Source organism: Stenella coeruleoalba (assembly GCF_951394435.1).
Source record: "Stenella coeruleoalba genome assembly, chromosome: 4".
NCBI classification, from domain to species: domain Eukaryota; kingdom Metazoa; phylum Chordata; class Mammalia; order Artiodactyla; family Delphinidae; genus Stenella; species Stenella coeruleoalba.
This window is the reverse complement of record NC_137149.1, coordinates 60140767-60157495: the sequence shown is the minus strand read 5'-3', so window position 1 is coordinate 60157495 and position 16729 is coordinate 60140767. Positions and strand designations below refer to the sequence as shown.

The 16729-nt window shown below is 32.8% G+C and overlaps 1 long non-coding RNA gene across 1 annotated transcript in view; it reads right to left on the bottom strand.

Annotated features, from left to right (window-relative positions):
- Positions 1 to 16729, bottom strand: part of LOC307185963 — a 445156-nt gene that overhangs the window by 74220 nt on the left and 354207 nt on the right. Inside the window, exon 3 of the long non-coding RNA XR_013828218.1 lies at positions 14004 to 14075. This is a non-coding gene — a long non-coding RNA (uncharacterized lncRNA). The remainder of the gene's footprint in view (positions 1 to 14003; positions 14076 to 16729) is intronic.

Sequence of the window (16729 nt, the reverse complement as noted above, 5' to 3'; positions counted from 1 at the left end):
TATCATTTTATGGCTGAGTAATATTCCATTGTCTATATGTGCCACATCTTCTTTATCCATTCACCTAATGATGGACACTTAGGTTGTTTCCATCTCTGGGCTATTGTAAATAGAGCTGCAATGAACATTTTGGTACATGACTCTTTTTGAATTATGGTTTTCTCAGGGTATATGCCCAGTAGTACGATTGCTGGGTCATATGGTAGTTCTATTTGTAGTTTTTTAAGGAACCTCCATACTGTTCTCCATAGTGGCTGTACCAACTCACATTCCCACCAGCAGTGCAAGAGTGTTTCCTTTTCTCCATACCCTCTCCAGAATTTCTTGTTTCTAGATTTTTTGATGATGGCCATTCTGACTGGTGTGAGATGATATCTCATTGTAGTTTTGAGTTGCATTTCTCTAATGATTAATGATGTTGAGCATTCTTTCATGTGTTTGTTGGCAATCTGTATATCTTCTTTGGAGAAATGTCTATGTAGGTCTTCTGCCCATTTTCAGATTGGGTTGTTTGTTTTTATGTTATTGAGCTGCATGAGCTGCTTGTAAATTTTGGAGATTAATCCTTTGTCAGTTGCTTCATTTGCAAATATTTTCTCCCATTCTGAGGGTTGTCTTTTGGTCTTGTTTATGGTTTCCTTTGCTGTGCAAAAGCTTTTAAGTTTCATTAGGTCCCATTTGTTTATTTTTGTTTTTATTTCCATTTCTCTAGCTGGTGGGTCAAAAAGGATCTTGCTGTGATTTATGTCATAGAGTGTTCTGCCTATGTTTTCCTCTAAGAGTTTGAAAGTTTCTGGCCTTACATTTAGGTCTTTAATCCATTTTGAGCTTATTTTTGTGTATGGTGTTAGGGAGTGATCTAATCTCATTCCTGTTTTCCAGCACCACTTATTGAAGAGGCTGTCCTTTCTCCACTGTATATTCCTGCCACCTTTATCAAAGATAAGGTGAACATATGTGCATGGGTTTAACTCTGGGCTTTCTATCCTGTTCCATTGATATATCTTTCTGTTTTGGTGCCAGTACCATACTGTCTTGATTACTGTAGCTTTGTAGTATAGTCTGAAGTCAGGGAGCCTGATTCCTCCAGCTCCATTTTTCGTTCTCAAGATTGCTTTGGCTATTCGGGGTCTTTTGTGTTTCCATACAAATTGTAAAATTTTTTGTTCTAGTTCTGTGAAAAATGCCAGTGGTAGTTTGATAGGGATTGCATTGAATCTGTAGATTGCTTTGGGTAGTAGAGTCATTTTCACAATGTTGATTCTTCCAATCCAAGAACATGGTATATCTCTCCATCTATTTGTATCATCTTTAATTTCTTTCATCAGTGTCTTATAATTTTCTGCATACAGGTCTTGTGTCTCCTTTGGTTGGTTCATTCCTAGATATTTTATTATTTTTGTTGCAATGGTAAATGGGAGTGTTTTCTTGATTTCATTTTCAGATTTTTCATCATTAGTGTATAGGAATGCAAGAGATTTCTGTGCATTAATTTTGTATCCTGCTACTTTACCAAATTCATTGATTAGCTCTAGTAGTTTTCTGGTAGCCTCCTTAGGATTCTCTATGTATAGTATCATGTCATCTGCAAACAGTGACAGCTTTACTTCTTCTTTTCTGATTTGGATTCCTTTTATTTCCTTTTCTTCTCTGATTGCTGTGGGTAAAACTTCCAAAACTATGTTGAATAAGAGTGGTGAGAGTGGGCAACCTTATCTTGTTCCTGATCTTAGTAGAAATGCTTTCAGTTTTTCACCATTCAGGACGATGCTGGCTGTGGGTTTGTCATATATGGCCTTTATTATGTTGAGGAAAGTTCCCTCTATGCCTACTTTTGTGAAAGTTTTTATCATAAATGGGTGTTGATTTTTGTCAAAAGCTTTCTCTGCATCTATTGAGATGACCATATGGTTTTTCTCCTCCAATTTGTTAATATGGTGTATTACGTTGATTGATTTGCGTATATTGAAGAAATCTTGCATCCTGGAATAAAACCCACTTGATCATGGTGTATGATCCTTTTAATGTGCCGTTGGATTCTGTTTGCTAGTATTTTGTTGAGAATTTTTGCATCTATGTTCATCAGTGACATTGGCCTGTAGTTTTCTTTCTTTGTGACATCCTTGTCTGGTTTTGGTATCAGGGTGATTGTGGCCTCGTAGAATGAGTCTGGGAGTGTTCCTCCCTCTGCTATATTTTGGAAGAGTTTGAGAAGGATAGGTGTTAGCTCTTCTCTAAATGTTTGATAGAATTCGCCTGTGAAGCCATCTGGTTCTGGGCTTTTGTTTGTTGGAAGATTTTTAATCACAGTTTCAATTTCAGGGCTTGTGATTGGTCTGTTCATATTTTCTATTTCTTCATGATTCAGTCTTGGCAGGTTGTGCATTTCTAAGAATTTGTCCATTTCTTCCAGGTTGTCCACTTTATTGGCATAGAGTTGCTTGTAGTAATCTCTCATGATCTTTTGTAGTTCTGAAGTGCCAGTTGTTACCTCTTCTTTTTCATTTCTAATTCTATTGATTTGAGTCTTCTCCTTTTTTTTCTTGATGTGTCTGGCTAATGGTTTATCAATTTTGTTTATCTTCTCAAAGAACCACCTTTTAGTTTTATTGATATTTGCTATCATTTCCTTTATTTCTTTTTCATTTATTTCTGATCTGATGTTTATGATTTCTTTCCTTCTGCTAACTATGGGGTTTTTTGGTTCTTCTTTCTCTAATTGCTTGAGGTGCAACGTTAGGTTGTTTATTCGAGATGTTCCCTGTTTGTTAAGGTAGGCTTGTATTGCTATAAACTTCACTCTTAGAACTGCTTTTGCTTCATCCCATAGGTTTTGGGTCGTCGTGTCTCCACTGTCATTTTTTTCTAGGTATTTTTTGATTTCCTCTTTGATTTCTTCAGTGATCACTTCGTTATTAAGTAGTGTATTGTTTAGCCTCCATGTGTTTTTATTTTTTACAGATCTTTCCCTGTAATTGATATCTAGTCTCATAGCGTTGTGGTCGGAAAAGATACTTGATACAATTTCAATTTTCTTAAATTTACCAAGGCTTGATTTGTGACCCAAGATATGATCTATCCTGGAGAATGTTCCATGAGCACTTGAGAAAAATGTGTATTCTGTTGTTTTTGGATGGAATGTCCTATAAATATCAATTAAATCCATCTTGTTTAATGTATCATTTAAAGCTTGTGTTTCCTTATTGATTTTCATTTTGGTTGATCTGTCCATTCGTGAAAGTGGGGTGTTAAAGTCCCCTACTATGTATGTGTTACTGTCAATTTCCCCTATTATGGCTGTTAGTATTTGCCTTATATATTGAGGTGCTCCTATGTTGGGTGCATAAATATTTACAATTGTTATATCTTCTTCTTGGATCGATCCCTTCATTATTATGTAGTGTCCTTCTTTGTCTCTTCTAATAGTCTTTATTTTAAAGTCTATTTCGTCTGATATGAGAATTGCTACTCCAGGTTTCTTTTGGTTTACATTTTCATGGAATATCTTTTTCCATGATTGAGTGGGTGCTAGTAATGTTGTATTTCTTAATATGTCTTGCAAATATTTTCTCCAGTGATTTTTAGCTTTATGTTTTAATCATATGAAAGATTTTAATTTGTATATAGTGAAATTTATAAATATTTGATTTTTTAGTGGGGGATTTTAGCTTTGTATCACTCTTGTATTCTTCTAAAACATTTCAGGTTTAAATTTTTATAACTGAATATAAATCTATGCTCCATTTGAAATAGATGTTGAATACAGGTGGGAAATAACATCATTTTTAATTTTTTAATAATATCCCTTAAAAGTTTTTTGTCAATATACAGCTTGTTGATCCAACACCATTTTTTCTCAAGGATTCAAAATAGCACATTTTCTTTTTCAATTTTATCTAAAATCTACCATTGAGGATCACTACACAAAATGAATAAATACTAATATTTTGACTGAAGATGTGTAAGAAATAAAACTATATAAAAAATCATTGCCCAAGGTTCCAGGTACAAACAACGGCGCAGAGAGGTAAGCATTTGCAGGGGGAGCTCAGTAGAACCTGACACCCTGGTTGGAATCCTGAAGTGCTTCACCCTCAAGGTAAGTAAAATCCATAAACAAACATAGAATTCTTTCTGGACGAAGAGAAACTTACCCTAGCCGTCAAATTATTTACTGAAAGAATTTTGCAAACCCAGTATCTAGCACACAATAAAAAATTCCAGGCATATAAGAAGATAATATAGCATGAATGAAAAGTAAGGGAAGAAACTGACCACAGAAACAGAAAACCAGGGGTCCAGTTATTGGAATTCTTTAAATAAACTGTAGTATATCTGCTTGCTATGTTCAAAGAATTAAAAGGCAAGATAGAGAAACAGATGCTATAAAGAAATGGGTGCTATAAAAGAGAAACATGATAAAAGAAAATCAAGTGAAATTCTAATCCTGAAATATAAAATAAGCAAAATTAAGAACTCAAAAAATGACTGTAATGGAGAGATACAGGTAGAAAAATAATTAATTATTGGGAATATTGTCCAGAGGAAAACATAAAGAATGAATAATTAATAGAAAAATTATAGGGAATTCACTAAATAAATGTAGTAATACAATATACTAATGGTTTGGGAAATTAAATCCCATCATGATGTCCATTATTTCCAAGCAGATCCTTAGATTCAAAGTTATCCCGATAAAAATCTTGTGGAAAAAATTTTAACATGTATGTGTATAGAATTGAAAAGGTCAATTCTAATTTTTGTACACAATTTCACAAGACCAAGAATAGCCAATGTTATTGAGAGCAAATGAGACTAAGTAGGTCCACCTGATATAAAGATGTATTGTGAGACTTTAGTAATTTTAAAAGTGTCATTAGCACAAGAATAATCATGTAAATAAAGGAAATATAAAGATTCCAAAAATATATTTACTTTTTTGTTTGTTGTTATTTATTTTTCCAGTTTTATTGAAATATGATTGACAAAAAAGATTGTATATATACTTAGATTGTACATGTGATTTTTTAAGGTGTAAAAATGTGATGACTTAATAGACATATATGTTATGAAATGATTACCATTATCATTTAATAAGTTACTAATATATCTATCACCGCATATAATTACTTTTGTGTGGTGAGAACACTTAAGATCCACTTTCTTAGCAAATTTCAAGTACACAATACAGTATTAACTATAATCACTATGCTGTACATTAGGTCCCAGAATTTGTTTATTTAATAACTGAAAGTTTGTGCCCTTTGACCAGCAACCAGAAATACATTTACATAAAATAATGTGGACTTGTTGCAAAGATGGAGCACTGGCATGTATGTTAATTACAACTACCTCCTCAGCCATTCTGAAGTGTGGAAAAAGTCCCACAGATTTTTCTGTTGCCTGAACACAACCTCTGTCTGCATTATTAAAAGGCTAGTTTAGCACTTCTAATTTTTTAAATCAGGCTTTGGGCTCTAAGAATGGAATTCCTGGGTTAAGAACCTGGCTCTTCTGCTTATTGGCTATGCCTGGCTTACAGTATTGGTATTCTGATCAGATCTTCCTAGATCCCTATTACCATTTTCTGTCTCTCCCTCTCCCCCTCGAGCACACACTTCAGTATGCTTTCTTGTTCTAACAGTCAGACTGCAGCTCTTAAGCAACTTGAGCCTGCATTGCCCATATCCAGAGAGACCCAGACATTACTGGGAATTTGTAGCCCCCCGGGTCCCAAATTAATGACTAGAGAGAATGGAGGAATCAAGCTGAAATGTCTTTCTGTGGGACTTTGCCTGAGATCTCACCCTTACCTCGGTGCTCTCCCTTTCCTGTCCTGTTTCTTCTGCACATTTTCTGATTGATTCTCCCTGTAACCACTTAGAAACCCTGGCACAGGAATCTTCATCCCAGAGCCTGTTTCTGGAGAGAACAACTGAAGACTTGGTGTAATATGAAACTAGTTGTGTAAATTCCTGTTTCTTCCACTGCAAAAATGTATTAAAAAACACCCTAGTTTCTATGGCAATTAAAACAATTAGCACAGAGCTGGGTGTGTGCATACACATATGTATATATATTCTGATTTAGCTTCCTCTCATGAAATGTTGTACCTTTTGTTTCATTAAGTAGTTATATTAACTTTTTGTTTATTTTATTGTATTGGGTGACTGCTTTCAGGGAAGAAAGTATACTATTGTGCTATTTTTTACAAAGATATCTAATCAGTTGCAATAGGAATTGATTTTACAACACTGTTATCTTTACTGATTATAAAGACATACACTTATAAAAAAGGGACATAATTAATTGTTTTGTATTTTCCTTCATTTAAAAATTTTCTAAAGATGTAATACAGGAAATGAATACATAAAAATACAAAAAATCCAAGTATATTTTTGAAAGTACAATATGGCTCCTTTTTTTTTTTTAAATCAAACGGCCCTAATTCAAGTTTTGTGATGTGTTGCATGAGCCTCTCGCTACATGATTCCCGTTAAAGTCAATGATCTCCACTGACTGTAATGGGGATCATACAGTTCCACCCCCAGAAAGCCCTTTGCACATCTACTTATGTCTATAAAACTGCTTAGGCAACTTAGGTATTATTTTGTTTCAATAAGAAAAAAAAAATTGGTATTTTAAAAAGTCTTAATTTTCACCAAGAAAGCACAGTCTAAAACAGTTGAATAACGTTTTAAAGAAAGAATGCCCCACATAATTGGATGTTGTGACTAAGTTTTGGCACCACTTAATTTCATCTCATGCAGTAAAATAAAGAAGTGTAGTTTAATGACATAAACATTTAAATAAGAATATAGCAGCTAATATCAAGACCTGGTCAGGTGATTCCTGATTGACAGTACTGGAAATTTTATTATTTCCACCACTTCTCTATTTCCTTTGCAAATAAGAGGGGTCATAGAACAATGACCATTTTTGTTTCTGGAAAATTTAAAGGAGTAAAAAAATACTAAATCATGTGTTTAAAATTTATGAAACACAAATCTGGTAATTTTTAATCTTATTTATCATCTCTCTCTTACAAACAAACACACATTTGCAAACACACACACTGAGCATGAAGATGCATGAACACTTCATTTCTAAGTGGAAACAGTATATCCTGAATGTAAGCTCTACTTTCTGTAGAGCTAGACTGCTCAAATGGAAACCTATCCCTTAATAGCTAAGTCAACTTTGATAATATCAAACCTCACAATTTTCCTAGTCTATAAAATGGGGATAACAGTAGGATTTATATTGTAGGGTTATTATATGAAAATATATGTGTTAATATGCGAAAAGCACTTAGAATAGTGCCTAGTATGTTAAAAGATCTCTACATATAAGCTAATAATTTGAATTACCCATATCCATATTTCAACTAGGTGGTTTACATTATGTACACTTTGCCTAAGAAGAATGGGAAGGAAATGAAAATATGTGTGTTAATCCTAGGTATAAGACACTGTGCTTGGTACTATATCGTGCATTCTGTAAGTAAGCAGCAAAGCTGTATTAATACCTTTATTTTGACAGATAAGGAAACAAGTTCACAGTGCTTAAGTAACCTTAAAAGGTCATGAACCTACCGATTGGTGGATCTGTAAGTCAAACTTAGATTTTCTGGAAATGTATCAATTCATTCCTAAGTAAGTGATTTTCATATGCTAGATATGTGCTATATAATATCCCTGAACAAAACAGACAAGGCCCCTTCTCTGATGCTTCACATATTCTAGTAAGGAGAGAGAGAAAATAAACATGGTAATAAACACAAGATAATTTCAACAATGATAATTATCTAAAAAAAACAAAATGAGATCATTTAAGAAATTGTAACGAGAAAGGAGGCTTACAGTAAAATAGAGTTAACAGGAGAAACACTCAACAGCGTTAACATATGAGTTAAGAAATTAGGGTTGTTGGAGGTGGTTAGATTTCAAAGCAGAGAGAACTACAAGAGTAAAGGGCTTGATAAGAGAGAGAGATTAAAGATGCTAGCTTGAGCAGTTGATTAGTACTGGTAAGGATTACTGGGAAGAGAGAGGAACCAGTTGGGAATCAAGTACAATAATTTGATCTTGGACAAGTTAAGTGTATAATATCTTAACAGATATTCCAGTGGAAATGAATCAGCAATTGAAATATAGGTGTAGAGCTTAGGAGCAAAATCATCTTTGTATGTATGATGTGAATTTTGTTGACGGCACTGAATGAAAGGATCTGGAGAAGAAAGCACAGAAAAGAAGGAGGCACAGGCACAAGGCTTGGGGTACTCAAAATTATAAGACTAAACAGAAAATATATTCAGTAAAAGAAATAAAAAAGGGACAGCCTGGTCTAGACAGAAAACAGATTGTATTGTCACAGAAGTCAAATGAAACAAGTTTTTCAAAGACATGTGAAAGATTACTTCAATGAGAAGCTATTAAACAGGAAAGCATCAAGAGCATAGAGGATAGTTTGCAACACAGATTTCAGGGATTGATGTGGAATGATGAGGTAAGAGGTCTGGTTGCTCCGGATTAAGGGGAGACTTCGGGGTAGGGGATTACAGGGAGCTGGTTGGGACAACTCTTTCAGTGGGTCATCTAGAACAAGAGCAGAAACCTGGTTAGTAGCAAATGAAGAGGTCATATAGAAAATGTAAGAACACCTTAAGAAAATAATAGACCACGTTGTTAGGTAATGAAAATGAACAAGTAGAAAGAGTTAATTTGATGATGTAGAAAAGAAAGAAAACTTGTCAGAGCAAAATGCTAAAGTGATTAGAATATATTGAATCTAGGGCACAAAGAGGAGTTAGGCTTAGACAAATGCAGAAATGTGTTCTTCATTTTAGGAAGAGGAAAAGGAGAAGGTTTAATTGCTGCTGCCGGCGGGTTGGTAAATTTGAATATGGAGGATTATGGAATTCTCACTTGATTACATCCCTGTTCTAAAACTAGTGTAGAGTAAAGCCTTAAGCTTCCTTTGGTGGGTTAGACGTTTAAAGAGGGAAGAGAGGACGCAAAATGGTTGTTTTGGAAAGTACAGAAGTAAACATACTCACTAACGTGAAGGAAGATTCCTGTAAAACATTAAGTGTATGAGCCAAATCAGAGGACACATAACCAGAATTACATGAATCAGAGATCAAGATTTGCTAATAATTTCAAGTAATTAGTCAGTTAAGAAGGGCTGAAGAATTAGTGAGAGAGCTAGGATGTTGAGGACAGCTATGTTGGTCCTATATTCCTGTACGAGACATGCCCTCTCTGGCCCAGAATAATAAATGAAGTCTCTAATGAGGTCTGCATGTCACCTCACACAGCAGGCAGAATTTACGTAATGGAACATATCTGTTTTATATTATAGACAATTGCATAGCTACATGACTTTATCCAGTGAGCCATGTCTCAGGTTTATTTAGTATAAGATATACTTTAGGCAGGGAACATCCTATAGATATGTCCTTCCTTCTAATAAATACCCTCGATTTACTTTCCTGGAAGTGCAGTTGACAAGGATATTAGCCTAGATGCATGTTCTCTTTTCTTCCCTTGCCTCAAAGGAGTTTCCCCACCTTCCCAAGGAAGCAACACAATACATGCCAACAGTTTTAACCCCTTGCTCCTCAGTGCTCATTTGCAGTTTGTGCATTTATAGATTTTAAATGAGAGAAGTCATCATGCTATTTGTTATTATTTGTTTGTTTTATAAAAGTAGTAATGTTAATAGATTGGAAGTCTTGAAAAGATTTAAAAAATATTGCAATGAGGGATTCTAGAGTAAAAGTACTTAAGAGTAGTGGCCTAGTGGTGCAGTAATTAAAGTTAAATCTTTAGAGATGGTGTAGTTATTAGTGATAGTAAATTTAAGATAACTATGGGAGTGGAATGTGGAAGGAGAATAAAAGAAAATACTATAGGAGGTAAGGAAACTAAAGAACTGAGAATCTGGGTTGAAATCATACACATATGAATATACATATCCATTCATATATATATAGATATATGGATATATATACATATGTATTCAGTTGAAACTTAATCTAAAAGCTATCATATAGAAGTTAAAATAAAATGTGTTTACATTGAACTTTTGTGAGATATTTTTTGAGTTAACTTTCTGGAAACTATCATAATCAATGTTATTATTCTAAAGCCATAGAGCTTTTAGGGCTGAACCATATTTTCTTTAATGAAATCTACCTTTCAATTTTTATTCACAATGTTCTAATTAATTGTCAAGTGCAATCCATCAAAACAAATTGGGATACAATTTGCACAACGTTGTGTAGAATTTGACCTTCACCAAATTTTACCTCACTAAATCTTCCTCATACTCCTTTGAAAATGCCCTCCTAAGTCAAATGTATTTCTCAGTTGTCTTGTACGTCATGAGGAAATACAACTAGAGGAAATGAATGATAGGTTTACATTTTATATTAAATATTCAGTCAGCCCTCTTCTATTCAACAGCCAACTCACACAGTCCTAAAAGTATTAAGAAAAGAATGAACAGTGGAGGTAACACTGTTTGCTCCTCGTAGGACTAGGTTTCCCTCCTTTCAATCCATTAAAAAAAACCCTGGATTATGATATGTGTGTATTTCACACGTATGGCACACGTGTGTATTTCACACTTCTGACTCTAACCATACCATCAGAAAGAGAGAAGAGACAAGTGTAGGACTACACGGCATAATTGGCAAGATCTTCAAAAAGGAACGAAAGATTCAGCTGAGTTAACAAAAATATACGCATTAAGTTTCATAACAAATACCTATCAATCTTAAGAACAGCTCAGGTAATTCTAGGAATGCACAAATAAACTAACCAGAATCATGGAGGAGAAAATCCTAGAGTGTATAAGAAAATGTCTGGAGTGGGAATGTTGGAAAGGTGGGTTGAGCCCAGACTTTCAAGGATTATGAAATATAGGGCCATCAAATAGTTTTACACCAATTTTAACTAGAATCATTGAGCCATAAAGAGGTAAATGTCCACTAGAAAGCTGCAGATTGTTGTAACTAGGCAAAACAATGCCCCCTTCTCCCAAATATTACACATACTGTTTCTATAAAACTAGAGAAAATAGAGTGTATAACATGTAAATTGAATATTCCAAAATGTTTTTTCCCTAATGAAACAATTATGATTGTGGTAAAACTAAGGAACCTGAGAAAAGAAAACAAAACAGAATTTCAGCATTTCTGTAGGCAGTATATTGGGTGGGGGGCGGAAGTGACTAGCAATTGCAGCAAGGCAAGGTATTAAGCGGATGAGGTAAAGCAAGAGACGAATTTGCTCAAATGCAAAAATAATCCTTCTTCATAGAAAATTGGACAAGTTACGCTTTTTCAATATCCAAAATGGATTACTCTAAAATGGAATGATTTCAGTCTTTGATTGAAATATCAGAAAGAGAAATACTAAAATCCTTAAATTCAGAAATTGAAAGGGAAAAGTGAACCAGATAATTGATCATCATTTTGACACCAAAGGAAATAGAATTTTAAGGAAATCTTAATTCATTAAAGGACTGAGAACCTGGAAAGTATTGATAAGTGCTCAGGAGAAAATGAATATCTATGAATCAATTCCAATGCTAGGTTAGCAGTAACAGGAAGAATTCAACAGGGAAAGATTTATGACCAGAGTGAGGAAGATCATCGACAGCAGGGCAACGGAAATATAATTTAGCTAGATGGTGTGATAATAAAAATGTAATAAAAAGGTCAAAGGCTTAGAGACTCATAAAACATTTTGAAAGGTGAACAATTCGTATTATATTAACCAGACAATAAAAATATGAATATGATGTAGCTATATTCTAAAGTTTAGGAAAATGCTGTTTGCTAACCCATGCAAAATTGAAGTGATATGCATGGCTAGGACATTACCCAGTAAACCTACTTGATGTCTCATAGAAATGAAGGCAACATTGTTTCCAAATGGCAGTTGATAAAAACATAGGAAGGTAGTGGCCTACTGTAATATGATATTAAAATTCCTCTAATTCTGAAGTATTATGTTGATCAAAAGAGTAGCGAGCAAATATTTTTTATTTTACTACTAGCAGTAAGTAATTTTAGATTGAGGATAAATTTTAAATTGAGACTCACCGTAAGAACACATGTTTACCTAAATGTTTAGATATTTGCGTTCAGTACTAACAGTTGCGGAGAAAGTGATGCAAACAGAATGATCTATTTAGCCTTAGCCTCCCAACTATCTCACACACACACACACACACACACACACACACACACACACACACAAATTCCATATTCCTCTTATATACTTTATTTCATATTGATATTTACATTTTATGTATTCAAACTGACAGAACATGTCAGTAATTGATATTAAGAATCACAAACTCTTATAAATCAATAATACAAAAGATAAATAATACAAATGAAAAATAGACAAAAATCCTAAAAAGTTAGTTCACAGAAGAGGAACCACCAGTTGCTAAAAAGATTTGAAGAGAAGCTAAACCTCATTAGTGATAAGGGACATGTGCATCGAAATTTCTTTTAAAATCGCATTTTTTACGCATTCTACTGGAAGCAATTAAGAACTCTGATAACACCAATGTTGGAGAATATATGGATCAATAGGGCTATTTGTTCATTTTGAAGGGGTGGGGAGTATAGAATGCTTTAGAAAATGAATTAGCTTTACTTTTTTTTAAGTTGACCAGTCACATTCCCTACTACTCAACAATTGCACTTCTTGGAATAATCAAGATAAATTCTAGCATATTTGAACCAAAAGAAAAGGAAAATGATATTTATACTATTGTTCTGTTAGTAATGGTTACAGCAGAAATAGTAGTTATAATAATAATAATTATTATAATAGAAATAATAACCTGAAGATAATTCAAATGCCCATTGATAGGAAAATTGTACACATAATTTGTGGTCTATTCACATAATGGCATAAAGTTAGGGGTAGTTACACAACAATATGAATTCTAGTAACTTAAAACTGAGTTGCCAAAAAGGAAGTAGAGAAGAAAGAATGTAATATATTATAGAATGTTCAATCAAAACTAAATCATGTATCATTTGAACATACATATATGTGTAATAAAAGTTGAAAAATTTAAGTAGGAGGGAAATGATGAAACTAACTAACAGAAAAACATCTGGGGAGGTACTAGGTTCAGGGTAGAGGGAAGAGAATATGGGAAATATAAGAAACAAGTAATTTCATAGTTGTTTGAGAAGTAGGTTCCTGAATGTGGATCATAGATAATAAATTTTAAGTTAAGTCATCTATTCACTCTTTAAAATAACAGAGGGCTGTATAGAGGAAAATAGGATTAACCTAATTCTGCATCTAGGATAAACACAACCATTAGAAGAAATCTTTGATAGTAATTTATGTAATGTATATAATTAGGAGGTAAATATTACAGTGAATACAAGAGTTAAATTTATCACCAATATTTTTATGCTTCTTTAGTTTGTGATAGTTAAATGTATGAACAGGCTTCCTTTCTGTAAGTCAAGTTTCTCAAACTTTCTTAGCCTCACATTTCACATGTGGAAAATTAGCATAATAAAATCAGTTTGCTTAGTTATTTGGGGCATTAAATGTAACTGTGTGTGTGAAAAATAGGACAGAGTATTTTCTCAGTAAATACTATTATTGTATTACAATTCCTGGCAGTGGCCTACATTCCCCTCTACTAATATTATTTAGAGAAGACATTCCATATTAAATCAGATGTTTTGGGTTTGGCAAAAAAGCATTGTCTATTCAGTTAGCTCCTCTTTCCAATGATGTCTTCAGATGAAAATCATAGACAGCTCAGTATTTTATAAAATGTGACTGTATAGCATTCAGAGAGCTCCGGCAAATACTATCACTTCCTTTATATTATGCAGTTTATAGGAGTTATTAATATAAAGTAATCTAGCTACAAGTAATTGATATAAAAGATACTCGAAAAATTATTTAAGAAGGAAAAGGAGAAGCAAACTCAGGAAAAATTACCTGATTAATGAGGTAAAATGTGAGATTTGCTTACAAGGTGCTTGAAGACTTGAGATGGTCTTGGAGGAGTTCCTAAAAAACATTAGCATAGGAAAGATATAGTAAGAAAGCTAATACAATTTTTACACATTTTTTTAGGAAAAAATTGGGTTGAGTTAAAAAACAGCTCACTTGAGTTTCTTTTTCTTTTCTTTTCATTAAAAATATGAGACTTTACTAACTTCTGAAGATAAAAGTGTAATTTTTGAATTTTCAAAATTTATGAAAATGTTATGAAATTGCAAGATTTAATTAAAAAACGGAAATGAAAATCAACCTAAGTCTGATCAGCAAGTTAGGAACTTCCAGTCATGACCAGTGTGGAAATCAATTATATATGGAGATGAAAATATTTCTTTTTTTTCTTTCACTTTGTAGGTTTTATTTCATTTAACTTTTTATTATGGACAATTTTAAACAGGTGCATAAGCATATGGTGTAATAATCCACATACACCTAACCCAGCTTCAACGATTAACAACTCATAGTCAATTGTGCTTCACCTCTACCCCCACCCAACCCTCACCTACCCCATATCATTTTGGAGCAAGCATCAAGAGATCATATAATTTACTCCTTAAAATTTCCAATATGTATCTCTAAAAGATAAGGATTTCACAAAAAATAACCACTATAGCATTATCACACCCAAAATAAAATTAAGTCACTTGAGTTTCTTGAACTTCTGGTTCAAGCTTCTATCTACAAGATTTGGCTCATTAAGTGTTTTAGTTATTTTAGGTACATATAGTAGTGTCCAATAACAATGAGTTAGTTAAATGAATAAAATAAATAAGAAAGAATTAAATATATTAATAGCTGGAGATAGACTACATATGTTTTTAAAAACTTTTCTCATCTTATTTTTCTTGATTCTTGAAACCACAGTTCATGTAATTTTAGTTTTAATTTTTTATATCCAATATCATCATAGTTCTCCAGGTTCTTCCCTGTTCATAATTCATATGATTAGTTTTGATCTCTGGCCTCATTACTGAACATTCTGGCATATTTAATCACATTAACAACTTTTTTTAGCCTGTAAACTTTACCTAGGAGATTTTGAAGGATAGCACGAATTGAAATTCATAGTTTCTCTTTGTAGTAATTTGTGTCTGCTACAAATTCAGGGCCTATATGCTATTTAATTTCGTTTATGTAATTATGTATAACATCATCTTGCTCTGAGAAGTCTCTTTTAGTCCATTTAAATCGTAAGTTTTAATTATTTTTCTGCATAACAACTACCTTTAACTTTTGCTCTATTAAAAACTAACAGTAAATTGAAAGTTATCATAGGTAAGGTATTGGTTCTAAAAATTATATGGAAGAAGCTATAAAAATAAGGACTGATTTGCATAATTAAACTGATTAAACTTTAAAAGCATATCAAAATTTGTTTAAAGTTAATATTTCCCATGTTTTCAGACTTTGCATTACTATCAATTGTTTATTAATAATTTCTTGATTATTTAATAACTCTCAGTCCACCTCTTCATTGTGTTATATGTGTCCATTATTGGAAAATATATGCTTATGCCCATATCCTCTAAAATTAACTGGCAAATACCCCATTAATTCATTGGTAAAAATGATAATTTAAAGGATAATTCACAACCAAGTTAATTTTAGGAAGACAATAATAAAATTATTAGGAATGTTTTCAATTACCAATGTAAACTAAACCAAATTGTATAATAATATCTGAAAGCCATTTGATAAAATTAATTCTCCTCAACCCACCTTTTAAATAATTATTTCCTAGCCATTTAGTTCACCTAATATTGCTACTTATGACTCAGTCTATACAGTATATTCATTTTACTTTTACAATGAAAAACTATAGGTTTTCTATTAAAAGAAGGAGCAAAGTGTCTGTTAACACAAAGTTGTGGGAGAATTAACAGTCAGGTATATTTGGAAAGCATAGAATAACTCAATTATATTTAGGACTTAAATAAATTTATAAAAAGTTTTGGTTTTCATATAACTCCTTTGGAAAGAAGTTTAATCTTAGTTATTATAGCACATGATGAGCATTAATTATTATTGAAAAATTGCTGGGATGATATAAAATGAGTTTAGAATGGAATGAAGTAACTATAACTTTAGTTAACCCTCTTACTCTTGGAGAAATATGTCTTTCCTATGGGGAAACTCAATCCTTGTAGTCCCTGTGATGTCACCACCCTTGATCCACACTAGGGAAAGATGTATGTCTTAGGTTCTGCTAGTCAGAGCTCTTCCTTCACTTTGGTACAAACATATAGTCAGGAAGAAAATTTTTAATTATATAATTCAAGAAATTTCTCCTTTCTTTTGCCCCAGGTGTTTTGAGATGGATTTCTATAAGAATTCTAGTTAATATATAGTTTTAAAATTACAATTAAAGTTGTATAATCAATGATTGCTGATTTGATAACATGAATTATTGACCTCATTTGTATATTTCAGTAATAGCTGAAAAGTCCAATTTTTAAAAGGGTTAAGTAATTGATAACATTACAAAATTCTGTGCTAAAGAAATTTCAAGAGATTCCTTAAAACTAATCTCAGAACTTTTGATATGCTAATAAGTGATAGAACTCAAAGAAAGGGTTTAGTTTGCTGAACTATCCAGGTTTCTTTGAAAACAGAAAAATTTCACCATCCAACTAATGCCTCTCAGGATACTCATGTTCATTAAT